We start from the raw sequence: 18371 nt of genomic DNA on the forward strand, positions 1-18371 counted from the left end.
GCCTATTATTGATGAACTGTTACGTTTAAAGAGTATGCATTATCTTTTGCAAGGAAAAGCATCTAACAATGTTGGAAAAAATGTTTTTTTAAATACATCTCCGAATATATCTATCCGTTCTTCACTTGGAAATATTGTTGTCTTAAAGTCCTCATTCACTTACTATTTCCTTAGTCCCGTATCCCAGAAAAATAATTAAATTGTTATTTAATACACATACTTTGATGAAATGTGAAACATTGTAGAATTGTTTTAATACATCACTCCACTGGAGAGGGGATCTTGCATTAAGCAGTTCCGAGCATATTTTGTTGTGTTTTTTCATTATGTATGCTCACACCCGACTTGAACCATAGGTAGGCAATATAAGGAACTCATAGCATGGATAGGAAGAACCATCAACTAGCATAACACTATTACATATATACATCAAATCACAGAAGAAAAACAACTGGAAAATAATGTACTGAAATACTGTTAATCAAATCAAAATCTGATGGTCAAAATAAAGACGTGGGGTGTCTAGGACGCAAAATCTTATCATAAAAGATACATCTGTGTTATTTTGTGACAAGAATCAGTCAGTGGGAATCACTATGATCCTGCACACAAACAGAAAATTTAGTAGTAAAATCTTATTTTGTCCTTGCGTATTTTCAGCACCTGGACTATCAATCTAATCTTATTAAGTATTTATCATGTGACCCATGTCTGCTTAGGGAATCCACGGGTTTGTATTAAAGTCACATCAACAACTGGAGATCCTCTGTATTATTCAGGTGCCTGCTCTTTTGTGCTGGATTTACACTACACCATATATATTTGGCTCACGGTTTGTCCAGTGCAGTTCTTTGAATAATGTTTTAATGTTTATGCTACTTGTGTTTAGTATAGGTCCTTAACGGTTAGATCAGTTCCAGGTTTTAAGGATTTCTGCACAAAGATTTAAAGTATTATTCTCTAAAAAACAACTAACAAAGCAGACACCAACTAGAAAGAGGTTCTACCGTCCCTTAATGGCCAAACATATGAAGTATACTCAAGAGATTGTGGCTTTTAATAACTGATGATAATAATATGTCTGGTATTAGTTGATAAGCATCTTAAGATGAAAACAATTATTGTCTGAAAAGTTTTTATATTCAAATTAAGCTCTCTTTGAAACTGTAATTAATCACCTGGACTTGTTCATTATTAACAGGTTATATACATTATTATACCTCCATTGTTCCACTGATCTCCTCCCCACATAATTTAACCGTAACTTTCTTAAGTGGTTCCCTCCAAGAAAATGGCATAGCCTGAATTTCATGCACAATAAGCTCATTTTTCCTTTTAAAGCAAGTTCATTTCAAAACACTCTTTAGGCACTAACCACTAATGCAATAAACCTCACCAAAAAGCTTCAGATACTGAACATGATCCCTCCCACTACACCTCCGATCCTTGCAGTACTAATTGCTCATGGTTGAAATAAAAAATAATCCTTCATTGCCTGTCACGAGACCAGCAGTGTAATGACACACACTTTGCCACTTGTTTATTTTCCCCTGAACTTTTTGATTCTATAAGCCACTCTTTCCATCCATCCATTGACAGCATGCTCTTCCGATCATCCTGACATACTATTTGTATAGATGGGAAGGATGATGATAGAAGCTGGCTGATGAGTAAGCATGAAATTATAACAATTATGTGTGATGTCCTACACGTGCCAGTTGTTTATCATTTATTTCCTCAGTGTGGTTAATGCTGTGATTGAGCCCGTTTCCTTTCTCGTGTTTTTAAACACACTTGTCCAGAACAGCCTGCCTTTACTATTGTTCTACATTTACTTCATTTACTTTCCTGTTCTTTTGGTTCCTTATTATCACTGCTAACATGTGTACAGGCATACGTCATGAATGATACTGCTGTTTTTCCCAGTGCTTGTAGTCAGGATTGATCCCAGTTGTTAGCAAATGCAATGTTGCTAGCCTTAAGTACTTCTCATATAGACATTTAAAACAAAACATGAAAATATCACATTATCATATCATAGCTTTCAGGTATCAATACATACGTGTATCATCATATATATTTATAGGACAATACATTCAAAAACATGACATTACATGTATGATGACGCAATTTACATTTATTATTATGATATACAATTATCATCCTCTAAAAATATTTTAAGTTATAGTGACAGATTTGAACGATGAATGAGTTAAGATTGTCTTTTTTAGGCAGAGATGTTTCTTAAGGGCAGTTTTAAATGGTGCAATGAGAGGAAATGACTGAACTTCGGATGAGAGGGTCTTCCAGGGTACTGGTTGTCTTTAGCATAAAGTAGCGGATCCTCAAAGCTGCACATAGAGGTTTGGTTGTAGCTGGAAGTTTTTGTTGGAAAATTGTAGGTGGTGATTTGTCAAGAACCGACCCAGGTTTACTGAACAGTAGTTTGATAACAGTACAGTTATGGTTCTGAACGACAGTCAATACCGTGTGCAAAGATCTGTTTTTGAAATTATCCTGCATGCTAGTTGGCAGTCTGGTGAGGTTGGAGTGTATCTGGATGGAATTAACATTTTCTTTAGCAAAATATAGAACTTTACCTGGTGGTGTAATGAAAACTGACTTTGCTATTGAAAGGTGTGAAGATTAGTTTTTTAGCTGTGCAGAAGGAAATGTTTGATAGTATGTTCTGTATTCTCAGAAGTTGGAATCTGGCTGCTCTGTGTATGTTTAATTATGAAACATTTCATATAATCCTCATAGGTAACACAGGAGATGGCAAAGGACATTATGATACTAAGAACAGATACGTTCAAAAAAGGAGGAAGTGCATGATTGAGCCTTGAGGATACCCACTGAGAGAGTGTAGGTGGCTGTCAGTGAGTAAGCCCAATAGAGTGAGCAGGAACAGACAGATGGACAGGATGCAAAGAGAATTAAAGAAGAATCGGCGACCCCAAGAAAGGTACATAGTGGAGTTGGATGGTCAACACAGTTCAGTGCTCCTGAGAGGTTGCGGAGTATGAGAATGGACAAGTGGTAGCTGTGGTGGAAAAAGGTTATAAAGTTGCAAATGTGAACAAAGGTTTTTCCACCCTCAATCTAGAGATAAATGGGTCAAATTGATTATGTCCAGTGATAAAAGAAGTAAAATGCTTAAAAACTAATTTTCAAGAATCTTTGGGAAGAATAAAAGTAGAGAGACAGAACCAATGTTGAAGGGAATAAAGGGTCTACATTGAGTGTGGAAGTCACACAACTGATCATGTTTCCTCTTGAATTGGAACCTCAGGCTAGCCAATAAAAATCGAGCAAAGGTTCAGAAACTTAAAACGTTGACCCTTTCACCTTAGCCAATACTTTAGCTACATGTCCTGATGTTGTCCCACGGGACCATGAAATGAATAGTGTTGTTTCTCAATATACTGAGAATCTGACCAGAATCTTGGATATTACGATCCAAAAATACTAAACAGAATAAAAACAAAATATTTGCTCAATGGGTCTTTAAAGAATTGAATGAAAAAAGAAGAAACTTGGAGTTATTCTGCACCAGTGGTGAAGGCATCACTCTTTAAGGATTCAACCAAAACATAGACTGTCAAGGAACAAAAAAAAACATATTTTCAAAGCAGCAGCAGCCTGTCATTAAGGTTGGAGGGATCCCGCCTCTCCATTTTCTGATGCAGGAAGAGGCCTGTCAGACTGAGCAAAGGTCGGCCTGACAGACACTCTTCATGTGTGGGTCAGGCAGCCAGACGCGGTTCATGTGCTAAACGGGCAGGCACCTGGATGCCTGAACCAAATGTAGGCGCTTGGCTGTCTGAACCAAATTTGCTAGGCTGAAGATTCCACAGTCTGGTGGATGTGACCTCCTGAGCCTTGCAAAGTGCCACTGATAGCTTCGGACCTGGGCGCTTTAGTTTTAATCCCTGTAGTGCCCATGGCTGAGTATCTGTCCTGATACCTTGTCACAGAGTGGGGTGGGGTCGTCAGTCTCACTGACCCTTCCCATTCTATGAGAAGTAAGGTACTTCCACCTCCTCTCATTCGTTGATCCATAACTGGGTCAGTCAGTGAGAGGAGATAGCAGTCCCCTTCCCCCAGGAACCTCCAAGGTCTGTCCAACGACCCTATATTACTTCTGTGGCCCTGTAAGTCTTTTTTTTAATGTTGAGTGCATGCATGTAAGTATGAATGTTTGTGTATTTGGGCATGCGTACATGCAGTGAATGGGTGTGTGTGTGTGTGTATGTGCTGGATGTATGTGTGTACTTGTGTGAAAGAGAGTGTACCACATGTGTCCGCCCCATCACTGCTGCATATGACAGACTGCCGCTGTTTCAAACCCAACCCTGCCTCTGTCGGGATGAAATAGCTGAAGCAAAAAAAAAACAACTAGAAAACGTTTTGATTAATCAAAGAAATCACACACCTCCCTCAGCAATAATCACTGACCACACTACTAAAAGCTATGGGAGCTTCCCTTTCTTTTTTGATCCAGGTTAAAGATAGAAATGCCTTTAAAGCCCTGACATACTGTCCCTGATTATAGCGACATGATCCAGGATTGAGTGCCCACTTGGTCACCCTTAGCACTGTGACACGAACAGAAATACTGTTGACCATTTCCTAGAACTGATGCCTTCATCTCTCTGGAAAGATATTAGCCAGTTTGTGGCACCATATTAACAAACCTATTCACCACTTTTTTGTCCCAATACACCGTCCCAGATTGCTTAGAAATCAGTCAGGGCTCTCCCTTGCCTTAGAAACCAAAGATCTGAAGAATATTCATCCAGTTTCAAAACTACCATTTCTAGTGAAGACCTTAGAAACCTGCATCGAGAAACAGCTTAACCTCAAGCTTAACTTTTTCAAGGCTTACTAGATATGAACTATGAGATTAAATTTGATAGGACTCCAAAATTTCAAGAATTGTACAGCAAAGTGTACACATAGTAGCATGGAAGCATTCAAATGACATAGACCCTGGTAAGTCTGCAGAGCGTCCGTGCTGTTATGAGCCAAGTGTGTGTGGCGTCGTCCCAGACACTGGCTAGTAAGCCTTGAAAAAGTCAAGGATGACGAAACACGTGTCGGCTGTTGTTATACAAACTTGAAAAATGCACAGTGTTCCCATACCACGTATCTAGTGCGTTTTATGACACCGGAGGATTTCCGCCCTGATTTGTTACCAAGGAATAAAGTGTTCTCACCTTGATCCTGTGATGTGCCGTGGTTTTCTTCTTCTCCTACATGGACTGTGACCTTTTTGGTTAACAGCATACCACACCCTGTGGCTGGGTGTACTACCACTTGAGAACTCTATTCTGTCTAAATTAGACACACCATCATGAACTTCCGATATCCAGGACAATAGAAATTCTGGATGTGCGCACCGCTTATACACAGCCACAACTTGTTGACCATCTGAGTCTAGTCTGCCCTATAAAACAAACAGATAAAAAATAACATTGTACAAAGTGGTCTGAGACTGAGGGGGCACTTCCAGTTCTGCATTTGTTCTCAGTACATTTGTGTATGCCTGAGCAATGTTTTTTTAGGTCAGTGGTTCTGCTAGTTGATCTCTAACTTACCATGAATCAAGTGCATATCAACCCTTCTACAAATCCCTGTTCAGTAGTCCACCTCCATCCAAAGCAAACTCTAACTGTAGCCCACTCCATCTTGTTTCTATCCAATGCCTACTCTACCTATCTCAAAAAATGTTGTCTGCAGCTGGTTAATCTAAGCTTTCACTTCACTTGGGCCTTTGTAATCCTCATAAATTTAGCTCATTGGTACATGCCTCCCTTAAGCAATGAAAGGTTGGCCTGCTGTCCCACTTCACCGAATGTGAAAATGTCCAAGGTTTACATTCTTCTCCGCAAACACTGGCTACCTCACGCACACTTGCATACCTCTCTTCATGCGTGTGTTCAGCCAGCAGCTTAATACACTTGCATATTGGCACACAGGGATTTAATTGCGATGACCCCTTTCTGTATGGGCATATTTGATCCAATCTGATGCAGGAGAGGTTTCCTTCTGTCTCTCATTATTAGGTGTATGCTGAGAGTGCTAGGCCGCACATGAGTTCATTGTGTAGTCTGGAAATGCAGATGAACATAGACTGTTAAATATATGGGCATACATAGTAATCCATGTGAGGACACAAACTTCACAACCCATAGATGCATAACATATCTTGAAACTTGAGTGAGGCTCTCTGATGATCGACCTCGCATGACTGGTTCGCACACATGATCAGATCAGTTTCACTTGCCGAATAAAATAAACTGAATTCTCTTAAACAAATTCCACAGGCTAGTGCATAGTTCCAAGTTGCCTACTCAGCTGTCCAATAGAAATCACAGGCCCAGGTTGTAGAAATACGTTGTTATCATATCAAATTTTAAAAAGGCAATACTAATTAAAGAAAAATAAAGAACACTTTGTTATACACTAATACAGAAGTATTATACATCTTAATAATCAGAATCATTCATTTAAATATTTATATTGGTTCAAAAACAGATAACACAGATTGACGCTCAGAACAACTAATTATATACTCAGAATAAGTAAATTAATTTCACTGATGATGTTTATAATATGCAAAATAAAGCAGAATTTATTTAAAGTGTGTAAAGCCAGGTTTTAATGAAATTGCTAAATGTCAGGAGGTCATCAACTTGGCATTATCATATAGGCAGGGAGTCCCAAAACTCTGCAGCCTGCAATAAGAAAGAATGTCCGCCGAGTCAGCATCTCTTCACTTTAGGGACAATAAGTAAGTTAGCATCAGCAGAGCATAGTGACAGGAAGGTCTGTAAAGACGGAATCTTGATTGTAAAAAATGAGGGCCAGACCAGGGTAAAGTCCTGTGTAATATACACAAAGCTTAAGGTTAATCCTCTTGGAGACAGAAAGCCAATGCTATTTATACAGCATTGATGAAGGCAGCCAGACTAGTGTTGGTTGTTAGAGGCCAAATATTGGCCAGTGAAGGAAGAAGAGGATTTCCAGTGGAGCAGTGGAGAATTTCTGTTTTGTTCCCAAATAATTTAGGTGAATTAATTCCTAGCTAGCAGGAGATATCCCCAAGACAGTTATGAAAGGAGTCGAGGGGCAAAGGACTATTATTATTAGAAATAATTTGTGTGTAATTGGTGTAGTTCATGAACCGAATTCCATAGCTATGAATTAATATTGGTAGGGGTTTTAGATTTCAATTTTCAGATTGAAATTAAACAAAGTAGCACTAACGAAAGAATCCTGAGAGATGCCCTGCCTTACTTCCCTGAACCTGGATACAAAAGTAGGGAGGTGTATCACGTGTGTTCTGCCAGCCACAAAGGACAAAAACCACTTGAGGGCCACACTGCGAATACCGACTTCCCTAAACCTAGAAATCAGGATCTTATGATTTACTGTATCGAAGGCAGCAGACAAGTCTAGTAGCACCAGGGCTACAAAATGTCTTGTCTGCTGCCATTAGAAGATCATCTAACATGGTTACCAACATTTATTCCATTGCATGATCCGGCCGAAAGCCAGACTCAAGTAGGTCACGATCTTTGAGAAAAATGGGGAAAAAAGCTTGTTGATGTGCTTTTCCAAAATTTTCACTGAAAACAGGGAAGATGAAATAGGTCTAAAATTACTAGAAACCAAGGAATCAGCTGGATGTCTTTTTTCAAAAGAGGAACCAGTATAGCTTTTTATTCCAATCAGATGGCACTACACCAGTTGATAGCAAAAGATTACACACAGATTGGATGGAGGCGCTTGGTGATTTGATGCCAGTTTCCAAAACTTGAGGAACAGAGGATCCAAGGTTGAGCCTACAAAACTGGTTGGCATTGAGAGAGCCAATACTTGTAATCATGTGTAATGATTTGTCCATCTAAGCTCCCTGTTAAATTGGGTTAAATTGTAAATCTGCATTAGCCGGGACAGTGACACTTATAACTATATTTGCAACTTACCCCTCAAAATAAAGTCAGATGGAGACACCGCTGTTCAGAATGTTCAACTGTGTTGGAAGTGCAAGATGGTTTTGCTAGAAGCTAGACTACAGAAAAATTTGTTTAGAGATATTTGATGCATTGAGTATTGTACTAGTATAATACTACGCCTAAGCAGGATATATGTGTGCATTATGACTTTTTTGAGCTCCTAATGCAGATTTCTGGGGAGTAGTTTGCCTGCCAGTGCCTTTTCACAGCTTTGCATGTACGTTTTTCTACACAGTGTTTTCTACGTTCAGTTGGTACGTGCTAGAGCCAAAGGTTGAGATTCCTAAAAGCTAGATCAGTTGGTTCCACAGGTCCTTTAAAATAGTCTATTTTAAAGCAATTCTAGGCCATAAGTTTACATCAAAATACATTTTATATAAGCTCCAGGAATTTTCCAACAGGAATGCAGAGAATTCTGCAGTATTGACATACACAGAAGGTGAAGTGGTGCTACAAGCTGTAACTTGCCTTGTAAGTTTGTGTACGCCCACAAATATGTATGTTTGTGGGCATTCACAGTCTGAAATCTGACCCTTCCCATCCTGGAAATGGTTGGAGGTTTACTCCTGCCAAGTATGGATGTCATTTAAATTTTGCCAGAGAGCACAGCTGCCTTCTTTAGTAGTACATGGGCTTGTTTTGAGCTTCTATTCCATGGAGGGTTGCACTTATTTTGGGTTTCTTATTTTTGTCTTCTTTAGGCTTTTTCGAGTGGGGATTCGGCTTGTTTTTCTAAAAACAAAAAAAAACAAAAAATAACACTACACCACTTCTGCCTTTGCACAAAAGGATGGTTTTGCATATATATGGGTTGGTCCATCTTAATTTGGTTTTTCATCTTACTCAATCCAGTCAGACAGCAATTTGGCCTGATTCACAAAATCCTGATAATGACTTATTAATGCACATTCTGTGTGCGGGGGCTTGGTGTGAAGCAGGTTAATAGCAGTCCACAAATATATTGCTGGACTCCTCTTGGGAGTGGGCATTATCACCTTAACAGATTATGTTTTTTTTTTTTTCTTGAGCCTGTTTTTAAACCTAATGGTGTCTCCGTTCTCCTGATGATGTTGCGCCAGGGATAATTTTGCACCTAAATGTGATTGTGCAGCTTATAGTGATTCTTCACCTAAATATTCATTGTGCACATGTGATTTGTGACACTAAGGCCCTCATTACGAGCCTGGCGGTCTGTGACCGCCAGGCTCGCGGTTGGCGGGAGCACCGCCGACAGCCCGGCGGTGCCCCGCAGGGCATTCTGACCGCGGCGCTTTGGCCGCGGTCAGTGCAGGAAAACCGGCGGTCTCCCGCCGGTTTTCCGCTGCCCGTTGGAATCCTCCAAGGCGGCGCAGCTTGCTGCGCCGCCGAGGGGATTCCGACCCCCCCTACCGCCATCCAGTTCCCGGCGGTCCGCCCGCCGGGAACCGGATGGCGGTACGGGGGGTCGCGGGGCCCCTGGGGCCCTGGGGGCCCCTGGGGGCCCATGCAGTGCCCATGCCCACTGGCATGGGCACTGCAGGGGCCCCCGTAAGAGGGCCCCTAAATGTATTTCACTGTCTGCTGCGCAGACAGTGAAATACGCGACGGGTGCAACTGCACCCGTCGCACAGCTTCCACTCCGCCGGCTCGATTCCGAGCCGGCTTCATCGTGGAAGCCTCTTTCCCGCTGGGCTGGCGGGCGGCCTGAAGGCGGCCGCCCGCCAGCCCAGCGGGAATGTCAGAATTACCGCTGCGGTCTTTCGACCGCAGAACGGTAACCTGACGGCGGGACTTTGGCGGGCGGCCTCCGCCGCCCGCCAAGGTCAGAATGAGGGCCTAAGTGTTTTCCACATAATGCACCAACGGTTAGTTTGCACCTCAAAATGCTGTCAGACAAAAGTGTTATTGTGCTGTTGCACACTTTTTACAACTATTAGGACCACTTATTGCATTGTTTTCTCTCACTGTCAATCAATCAATATTTGTAGAGTGCGGCACTGTCACCCCTGAGGGTATTTGGGCGCTAGGGTGCGAGATCTTTGTCGAAGAGCCAGGTCTTGAGTCTCTTCCTGATATCTGCAAGAGAGGGTACTGTTCGGAGTGGCAGGTCATTCCAGGCTTTGGCTGCAGTATAGGGAAAGGCACAACCATTACTGCTACTGTGACAGATCTGGAGGGTGAGTGCAAGGTAAAGCAAGAGCTCAGGTTTCTGGCAGGCTGGTGGCACCCCAGTCTGTGGCTGATGCAGAGCGTTCTTTGATAGTGTAAGGCTTTGTAGGCGTGCATGAGGAGCTTGAACTGGCATCTCTACTGGATGGGGAGCCACTGGAGGTTTCTGAGGTGGGGGGTGATGTGGGTGCATCAAGGGAGGTCCAGGATGAGTCTGGCTGCCGAGTTATGTATTGTCTGGAGTCTTTTCAGGAACTGGGAGGAGATGCTGGTGTAGACCTTGTTGCTGTAGTCGAGTCACCTGGTGAGGAGAACCTGGATGACGGCTTTCCTTGTGTTGATTGGGAGCCATCTGAAGATGCTGCAGAGTATGCAAAGGGTGTGGAAGCAGGAGGAGGCGACTGTGCTGCTCTGCGGCTTCATGGCCTGTTTACTGTTGAGGATGATGCTGATGTTGCATGTGTGATCTGTTGGTGTGGGAGTGGGTCCAAGTTCGGCTGGCCACCAGTTATGGCCCTTTATGGATGTCTCCTCTGAAGATCAGCACTTCCATTTTGTTGGTGTTGAGTTTGAGGCAGTTTGATTTCATCCAGTAACCAACACTGGTCATGGTGTTGTAGGAGTTTGTTCTGGTTGTGGAGGGGTCTTCCGTGAGTGAGAGGATGAGTTGAGTATTGTCTGCATAGGAGATGATGTTGCATCAGTGGGTTCTGAATATGTTGGTCAGGGGGGTTCAGCATTCAGTGCTGTGGTTGGTATGGAATCCTGATTTGGAGATGTCCGGTAGGTTGTTTCCTTCTAGGTAGTAGCTGAGCTGTTGGTTGATGGCCTTCTTGAGTACTTTGGCAGGGTAGGGGAGCAGGGAGATAGGTCGGTAGTTTTTTAGTTCGCTGGGATTGGCGGAAGGCTTCTTTAGGAGGGGTCTGATTTCTGCATGTTTCCATTTGTCCAGATAAACTGCTGAGGTGATAGAGGTGTTGATGATGCTGGGGAATTCTTTGCTAATGTGGTTGGTTCCGAGGTTGAACCGGTGGTGGAGGCATGGGTCGGTGGGTGCCCCGGAGAGGATGGCTGACATGAAGGCAGAGGTGGAATCTGCTTTGAGTGGTGTCCACGTGGTGATGGTTCTGTTGGTGTGCAGTGTGAGTCGAGAGAGCTGAGGTTGGAGATTGTGGGTTGAGCATTGAAGCTGTTGTAGATGGTGGCGATCTTGCTGTGGAAGTAGTCTGAGAGGGTGTTGAAGAGTCCCTGGTAAGAGTGGATGGTGTTCTCTCAGGCTGTAGAGTTGGAGTATTCTTTACTATTCTGAATATTTTTTTGCACGGTGGCTGATGTGTGAATGCGGGCTGTGATGGCCACTATCTTGGCTTCCTTGATTTGCTGGTGGTTGTTGCTGAGGGCTGCTTTGTGGGCGTCTCTTTTGGAGGGGTTCCTGGTTGCTCGCCATTGTTTCTGCAGTCGGTAGCAGCTGCACCTAGTGGTTCTCAGCTCTGGGATATACCAACTGGCTTGTCCTGAGGATTTATTGGTTTTCGCTGATTTCAGTGAAGCGACTCTTGTTTGCGCATTCTGTGATCCAGGTGGTGAAATTCTGGATCGCCTGGTCAAGGTCAGAAGAGGCCTTGGGTTGGGAAGTGTTGAGGCCCTGCGCCCATTGCGTTTCGGTTACTTTGCCCCAGCTGCAGTAGTCAGCTCTGTGGTTCTTGGTGGTGGTGGTGGTTTCTTTGGTGCCGAAGGGGGTGCAAACTCTCTGTAATGACTAATTTTTTACGTATTTGTTACTGTGCTCCAGCAAACATTGAAAAGGTGATTTTGGACTTAAATATGGACATCAGACCTGCCAACACACAGGTACCACCATATGTTACTCCTCACTATCAAATGGTGAAACAGAAGACGTTCATGAAACCCCCAGTCAGAAAGGGTTTCCAGCTTGTGTGGAGGCTCTGTACAAATGACATTGATCAGTGGTTTTGAAATCCATGCTTTAGTAGTATTTGTTAATGTTTGTGGGAGGACAACAGGGGAGGATCTGCTCAGGTTATTGATAGGTTCTCTCAACCCATGCACCCCTGCAGTGGAAAATGCATTTAAGGTAAAAGTCATGCCCGCTCGAGACCTCGCCTCTTCCCACACAGTGGAAATAGTTTAAAGGTTGTCTGTACACATGTTTTACCCTAAATGTGTTTTCCACCTAAATGTGATTTTGTTACTGTAAATGTTTTCACATTCCTACTTATGTTGCAGCAAAGATTATTTTACACTTACATTTTAAATTTGCTTCTAAATGTGATTTGTGATTATGAAGTATTTCAACACTCCTGTATCATGCACCGAGGAAGATTTTTTGCCAACATGCCATTTTGTAACTAAGTGTGTTTTGCTCTTATAGCTCATTTGTGCTCCTTCAAATGTTTCCTAAGTCCTATTGCACCAAGTGTGATTTTGCACCTAAATGTTATGTTTCTCCTAAATGTGATTTCACAATCCTGCTTACTTTTCACCAAAAGGGATTTTGCTCCAAAATGCTAATTTAAACATAGATGTGATTTTCTGCATAAATATGATCTGTGCTTCTAAATGTGTTCTGTGCTAATGCTGATGCTCAATCAAGATCTGTTAACCGAATGCAGAGTTATACAGAGACACGCCTTTTAAACCTAGCATGATCTGTTTTTTATACCGCTAGCTTTCAGTGCTATATTTTTTTATTCTACAAGTTTGCAGTTTTGCTGTCATTTGTATCCCCAAACTTGGGGTATGCAAAATAGAGCACAGAAAATAGAGACAGGCTGCACAAGCAACAATATAGATAGTCTGTGTGTATTTGTGCCTGCGCATGTTTGCCTGCATCATCACATTAAAGTCAGACTTGCTGGACATTGCATACTGCCATATTGAGTTTGCTCAACTTAATTGTAGGAAAGTGCCCTCTTTCTTGGCATAGTTACCCCCATTTTCTGCATGTTGTCAGTGTGTTTGACTGTGTCCACTGGGATCCTGCTAGCCAGGACCCCAGTGGTTATGCTCTCTCCCTTCTAACTTGGTAACTGTACATTTTTCTTCCCACAATTGGCATACTGGTCCCCCCATGTAAGTCCCTAGTATATGGTACTGAGGTACCCAGGGCATTGGAGTACCAGGGGATCCCTATGGGCAGCAGCAGTTATTCTGCCACACAAAGGGAGCCCATGCAAAGGGTTCTGCAGGCCTGCCATTGCGGTCTGCGTGAAAAAGGTAAATGCACACGTTTTCACTACAAGTCACTGCACCAGGTCACTATAAGTCACTCCTATGGAAGGCCCTCTCAGTCCAGAGGGCAGGGTGCAGGTACCTGTATGTGAGGCCACCCCTGCACTAGCAGAGGTGCCCCCCACAAACTCTAGATCTATTTTCCTGGACTTTATGAGTGCGGGGACGCCATTTTACGCGTGTACTGGACATAGGCCACTACTTATGTCCAGCTATATATTGGTAACTCCGAACCTGGAGTTGGAATCATACCCCAGTACTGTTGCAAGTATTGTAAGTAGGATTCCATGCACTCTGGGGCCTTCTTAGAGAAACCCAAGCATTGCTATTACCAGTCTTACAGGGTTTTCCGGGCATCCCAAGCTGCTGCCACCCCTCAGACAAGTTTCTGCCCTCCTGCTGCTTGATCTGATCAAGCCCAGAAAGGCAGAACAAAGGATTTCCTTTGGGAGAGGGAGGTAACACCCTCTCCCTTTGGAAATAGGCGTGACTGGCTTGGGAGGGGTAGCCTCCCCAAGCCACTGGTATGCTTTGAAGGGCACATTTGGTGCCCTTTGTGCATAAACCAGTCCACACTGGTTCGGGACTCACAGTCCCTGCTCTGGCATGAAACTGGACAATGGAGAGGGGAGTCACTACCCCAGGGGTGGTGCTCAGAGTCCTGCAGATGGTCCCTGGGTTTTGCCATCTTGTTTCCAAGGTTGGCAGGGAACTCTGGGAGCATATGAGCGGCCAGGCCGAGTAGGTGACGTCAGAGCCCCCTCCTGATAGGTGCTTACCTGGCTAGGTGACCAATCCCCCTTTCAGGGCTATTTAGGGTCTCCCTCTCTCTTGGGTGGGTCCTCAGATTTGGCTTGCAAGACTCCATCAGTATTCCTCTGCAACCTCCATTTCAACTTCTAGCCACTGGAATTGTGACTGGACCCTCCAGGAGCTGACAACGCTGCAATCCACGAAGAAGACTGTTCTGCAACTTTGTTTCCACCGCTCCTGCCAGCCTTGCAACACTTCCCCAGCTGTGCATCCTCAGAAGACAGCAACTCTTCAGCCTGCACAAGAAGAAGAAAGACTCTCCCTTGGCGTGAAGAAGTCATTCCCCTGCATCCGCAGGCACCTGCTGCAACGATGACCGGCTGCATGGATCTCCCCAGATCTTGAGCTGCATGGATCCAGCATCACGGGTGGTAGTCTGGAGTAGTCCCCTTGGTCCTCTCTGCCAGCTATTAAACTTTGGTGGCGGTAAGCCCTTGCCTTCTCACGCATCAGTATCCCAATGCACCGCATCGCTTGCAGCTGCCAAGGCTTGTTTGCATCTCCTCTAAGTGATCTTCTGGCGACCTGTAGCTCCAGTCCCCAGCACTCCTTCCTGCGATGCTCAGCTCTCTGCGTTATTCTCCTGTGACGTGGGAACCTTTTCTGTAGTGCTGTGTGAGCTCCTTCTGCGACTTCTGTGTCCCCGTCCTACGGGATGCCTGTGGGTGCTGCCTCTGCTCCTGTGGACTCTCTGCGATGCTGGTGCCCAGCAGCACCATTTTTCCACTAACTGCAAATTTGTCTTTGCCAATGCTTGTTGGTGGAATTCCTGCACTGACACCCATCTGCAATCTTCACTCCAGCATGGGCATCTTCTGCATCAATCAGGAACTCTTCTCTGGCTTCTGGGCTGCAGTGCTGACCTGTTCTTCCTCACCGTCGACCAACTTCTGCAAGTACAGCCGGGTGGGTAGTGGCTTCTACTCCTCCTGGACTCCACTGTGACTTTTAAATTTGGTCTCCTCTCTCCACAGGTCTTCTTCTCCAGGAATCCACTACTGGTTTCTTGCAGTCTTGTCTGGGTGTCTTCTTTTCTTCTTTTCCCTCCTTTTTGGGTGGTTTGAGGAAATTCCAGTGATTTACTCCTGCTTTCCTGGTCGCTGGGGGGTACTGTATTACTTACCTTTGTGGTTTTCTAGCACCCCCCAGCTCCCTTCTACACATTCCAATTAGCTAGGTGGGGGTCCTGTATTCGTATTCCATTTTTTTAGTATATGGTTTGGGGTCCCCCTAGGGTCACTATTGCTTATTGTTATTTGCACTGTTTTCTAACCTTTTCTATGCCTACTTCTGATTGCTAGTGTACATATTTAGTGTGTCTACTTACCTCTTAAGGGAGTATTGCCTTTTTAATAATTTTGGTATTGTGTCACTAAAATAAAGTACCTTAATATTTGTAACACTATGTGGTTTCTTTCATTTGTGTAAGTGCTGTGTGAACAACAGTGGCATTGCATGAGCTTTGCATGTCTCCTAGATAGGCCTTGACTGCTCATCCACATCTACCTCTAGAGAGCCTGGCTTCTAGACACTACCTACACTTCACTAAGATGGGATACCTGGGCCTGGTATAAGGTGTTCCTTAGGTACTCACTGCACACAAGGCCAGCTTTCTACATTAATGAAGTGAAAACTAAACTGGAAAGTCTACAGATGGTTCATTACTGTAAACAGATGAATGGAGTAGTTAAGAGATTTATATGAAGATCGTAAAACTACCGACTGACTAGTTTAAACAATTCTCAGCTTTGGCAAAATGCTATTCGAAGAAAGGAACCTAGGCAAAATCTCTTAGAGCTACTAGGACATGCTTGTGTTATTATGAAAGATTAGAAAACGTAACGCAATTCATATTCTCAACTTAGTCAAACATACTTGCTTGCAAAGTTATTTAACTGCCATTGAGCAGTAGGAGCTAGAATGGTGAAGCAGGGACATTCTGTTCCCTGCCAGCCTTTCCTTGGAAGTTAGCTTCTAAGCACTCGCTGCATATGTAAGGGATGCCTAGTGTTAGGAGCAGCCAATCAATTCGCAGGGTCACATAGGATATTGGTGAGCGGTACGAGAGATGAGAAGCAACCTTAGGACTTTTTCCCCCGAAGCCACAATTCTTCTGTGAATGTATTAAACATGAATCAAATATGACTCATACAGCATATCGCACCCTCTAAAATTATGTTAGCAAATACTTCAGTAATTGAATGTATTAACTACTGAAGGCATACATTATTCGCAACTTCATATCAACGTGGAATGACGAACGAAGGAAATGGAACCAAATAAAACTGGACTGGAGATATCAACCGGACTGCATTTTGAATGTTTATTTGGGCTGGAATTACACATTTTCTCTTATAGATCATATCAACGTTTTCTTCCTTAACCAAATCAACATAAACTGTTGTTCACACGTTTACAGTGCTCTAATGAGCAAGTGAAAATGAATGCCTCTCTTGCCTCCTCGTCAAACTTCAGTATGATTAAACAGCAAGCTGCCTTTGAGATGCCAACAAGAGAACGTATTGGTGTGTGCTGCGTGATATTTTTGAGCATGCGTGTGCCTGCTTTCATGGGATCACGACGTTTCCCAGTTGTCGCATCCCTAAGAGTTATTACTTCGAGAGCTGCGCATCCCTGAGGAGAGTCGGCGCGAAAACCCCTCCATGAGCAGGTGTTCACCACAGCGGAAGACGTTTCTTTTTGCAACGATGAGTCACTGCCTAATGGAATCGGCAATGTTTTCAAATTACTTACTCCTGCCTATCGAAAAGGATAACTAGGATTCGAAATGAATTATTAACCCATGCTCTCCAAAAATACCTTCATGTGATTATCTCTTTGAGCCTGTTCTCGGTTGGTTTAAGAGACGCTTTCTAGCTGGCCAGCACACAATAACAAATTGACTAATTAAAAACATGAAAGGCTTCACGCCGTCTCATTCTCACATCAGTGCTGCGTAGTTAATAGGCTTCGCGCCGCTGCGTGCAGTCCGTGGTAGAAGTATGCGCAGTGTTTGCGTTAATGACTGGTCTGACAGAAAAGTAAGCGTCCTCGGCTTCGTACATGAGCAGCAGCAGATAACGACGTCTTTCGCGGTTTATGCAGCAAGAAACACATTTCTTTATTTAAGCGAGTTTTTTTTGTGTATTTATTTGTAAACCGCGTCCAACACCCTAAGGCGTCATGACGCTCGGACAGGGACACCGAATCACTGTCACAAACGTGTTCATATAAACAAAAGTTAATTAAAGGCCGTTCTTACTTGCCTGCACCTGTCAATTGAGTTGCTACCCACATTCCACTTTTACAGGATGAAACTGTCCATTCTTGCAGGATGCGTGTGGAAACAAACCCAATTAAGTAAGGATCACACTGGCAACACATCTCAAACATGTCATATAGAAACCCCCAAAGGACAGATAGACACTGAAAACTGAGGACACTGCAAGTTTCGAAAGGTATGATTGGAACTGGTACGTGGCCGAAACATCTTTCTGCACAGACCCTTTGAAACAGAGTATCAAGTAATTAGCTCGTGAAAACTCATTAGAAAGCCAAAACAGGTGAAACAAAGATCAGGGAAAGCAAATACCAAGCAGTTATTCATTCACCACATTTGAAACACCAAGCACTAAAACATGCACCAGAGAGAGGCCGTGCGTCAGAAAAGACTTATCATACGACCCAACCAGGAGCGAGACTTAAAGACATTTAAAATGGAAATGGTACAAACACGGTGCAAGAAATACCGTAAGTGTCAAGAGGGCAGTTTCTCCCTTCCTCTGCTTTAGCTACTCTTTCTACTAGCCTTGTATTGATTGTGATGTTTGTGAAAAGCTGTAGATGTGACGAGTCGCGCGTAATCTGCATATGTGATTGTTTACTCAGAAGTGAGAAGTAATGAAATTGAAAGGTCATGCGTATCCCTTCTCTCCTCTACTTTGACCTCCTCCAACTACGGTGTAGTACATGACTGCTGGACATTATTAGGTCACAAATAAATAAAAAAAATGGATACTGGACATTGTATCTTGTTCACCTCCAAAGGAAAATGGGCTGAACTGGTAAATCTAGGATTTTCGATAACATTGTTTACTCTTGCACTACAAATATTAAAATACTAAGGTAAAAAAA

The 18371-nt window shown here is 43.4% G+C and overlaps 1 protein-coding gene across 5 annotated transcripts in view; it reads left to right on the top strand.

Annotated features, from left to right (window-relative positions):
* Positions 1–18371, top strand: part of OSBPL5 (oxysterol binding protein like 5) — a 1002849-nt gene that overhangs the window by 67577 nt on the left and 916901 nt on the right. The window lies entirely within an intron of this gene.

This window comes from Pleurodeles waltl, chromosome 3_1, assembly GCF_031143425.1.
Source record: "Pleurodeles waltl isolate 20211129_DDA chromosome 3_1, aPleWal1.hap1.20221129, whole genome shotgun sequence".
Classification (NCBI taxonomy): domain Eukaryota; kingdom Metazoa; phylum Chordata; class Amphibia; order Caudata; family Salamandridae; genus Pleurodeles; species Pleurodeles waltl.